The sequence below is a fragment of the Charadrius vociferus genome, unplaced genomic scaffold (assembly GCF_000708025.1).
Source record: "Charadrius vociferus isolate BGI_N301 unplaced genomic scaffold, ASM70802v2 scaffold1773, whole genome shotgun sequence".
In the NCBI taxonomy this organism is placed as follows: Eukaryota; Metazoa; Chordata; class Aves; order Charadriiformes; family Charadriidae; genus Charadrius; species Charadrius vociferus.
Window position 1 is genome coordinate 88,419 of NW_009647589.1, and position 2,521 is coordinate 90,939.

The window sequence follows — 2,521 nt, forward strand, 5'->3', positions numbered from 1 at the left end:
GGCAGGCACGGGCCGCTGCCCCTTCCCGGGACAAACCTGGGGCTGGCACTGCCTGCAGCACCCCAAAGCAGCCCCTGCCCGTGCCGGGTGGTCTCCATCCCACCTCCATCCCAGGCCCCTGGAACACTGTTGGCACATGCGCCCCATCCAAAAATAGCCCGTCCCGCCGGTGGGCATCTGCAGTGGCCCGGTGCCTGGCTGCCAGCGTCCCCTGGCAGTGCCATGGGATAGCTGCGCTCTCCGGATTGGTGCCATCCGCACCACGCACAGTGCTGGGGGGCCACAACCGGGACACCCAGGCTGGCACCGGGGCTGCACCCCAAGCTGGGCGCTGGGTGCTACGCAGGGTCCTGGGGAGCCCCGACCCCCCCTGCGGTGCCGGGCTCAGTCCCCATCGCTGCCCTGCACCAGTGTCCTCCTGCACCTTGTCGGGGGGGTTGGGAACCCCCACCCTGACCAACCCACCCCCTTCCCCCCAAAATCCACGGGGGCTCAAGGCACCACTGCTCAGCAAACGGGAAAGGGGAGAGGCTGGGAAAGGGACGAAATTAGACAAATAAGGACTAAAATGAGGAAGGCAGAGCCGCCTGTGGCATGGGGAGGGGGAGAGCCCCACAGCCGCTGGCAGGAGCCGCAGCGAAGGGCAATTACCACCAGCCCAAAGGGCTCCCCGCGAGCCAGCAAATATATTTATCGCTCACAATAACCGCCCGATATTTCAGCAGCGGCCACGTGCTTGCTGCCGCCTCCTCCTCGGGGTTATTTTATTTATTTATCTCCTTCTCCAGCCCCGGGAGCAGCAGCTCCCACCCAGTGTCATCCCCTCCTCCTGTGCCACTGCTCCCGGGGCTCATCTGTGTCCATCCCGAGGGACCACGGTTCTCTCCAGCTCCTCAGGTGCCTTCAGCCGCTCGGCCGCGACTAACAGCCCAGGGCCCGATCCTGCCCCCAGCATGAGCCGGTATCTCTGCCCAGATGGCTGTTCGCATCCCGGCCATGGCCAGACCCTCCCCAGCAGCACCGGGGCCCAATTCCCCCACTGCAAACCTGCCGAGAGCAAGCGCAAAACTCCCTGCAAAGCACCGAAGCCCCCCGCACCCCTGGGAGCACGGCCAGCACCAGGAGATGCCAACCAGGATGGGGGCAAGAACAACGGGGCTGCGTCGGGGGACCCCCAGCCCCACGGCGTGGGGCACGGCGGCTCCGGCTGGCTCCTGGGAGCCAGCGAAGGTTGTGTGAGCGCAGCAGCAGCGTCCCCACCGCAGGAGCTGCCGGGAAGCCCCACAGCTCTCAGCCTGTCCTGCCCGACGGCCCAGATTCCTCCAGCCGGGATTTGGAGCCGCCGAGAATAAACAGCCCCGGAGGGTTGCTGGAACTGCAATTACTGTAATTAGAAAAGGTGGCTTAGGGCCCGCTGGGGATCCCGCGCTGGTTCGTGAAAATGCAACATCCCCCCCAGCCCCGGTAGGTCCGGCAGCAGCCGGGGGTCGCTGCTTTGTCTGACACTGCTCCGTGGGGATACACGCACTGCCATGCATGCGCACACATCTGCATGCACGCACATGTGCACCACGCTGAGCCATGCAGAGGCAGATTTGCAATCCGCATGGGTGATGTTGTCCCAGGAAAAGAGCTGGGTTCGGCCCTGCCGGCTGGGAACTCCCTCCCCCAATCCCTTCCATGCTCATGGATATTTTTCTGCAAGAATTTGCCTCGGTGGCAGCTCCAGGTCAGGGCGCTCTGTGCCACCGGGCTCGCATGAACCACCCACGGCACAGGACTGCTCTTCCCCAGGACCGTGACCCCCCCCCTCAAGGGCAGCCCTGCCAGGGAGCGTCCCTGGGGCAAGGGGGGGGGCACTGCGAGGGGATGTGGCAGAGTGAGGGGGTCCCAGCGCAGGGTCCTGGGGACTGGAGGAACGGGAATCCCCCTTCCCAGGCTGCTGGGGTAGAACTCACCCACACCACAGCCCAGAGGTGGGTGCGCCCCAGGGTCTGCACCCACACACCACCCACAGCACCCGGCGTCCCCCCTCCCTGGGGGGCCAGCACCCACCACCGAGCGGCCCAGGGCCGCTCCTCCCCCCGCCACCGCGGCCGGCCCCGATGACAGATGCCTGGCAGAGCCCAGGAAGAACCCAGCAAGTATTTAAAAACATAAATTAAAACAAATTGCAGTTTTATATTGCAAATAAGGGCAGTTTTATCGGTTTTATTGCATAACAACCATTAATGAAGTGCAGTTTCAGGCCCCTTAATTGCTCGGAGACTAAAGTTCAATCCATATCTGCGGCGCAGGCTGGAAGCCGCCGTGTGTCATGCGAGTACCTGGCAGATTGGAAATGTAAATAAATTTATGGTCACTATTAGGAAAATGGAAGAGAGGGACCCAATTTATCCAGGCGATTTATCTGGGAGGGAAGCGGCGGGGGTGAAACAGCCCGAACCGTTTGCGGAGGGGAGGCAGGAGGCTGTGCTGGTGCCCCCGGGTGTCACCCCAATGTCCCGGGACGGGAGCCGCG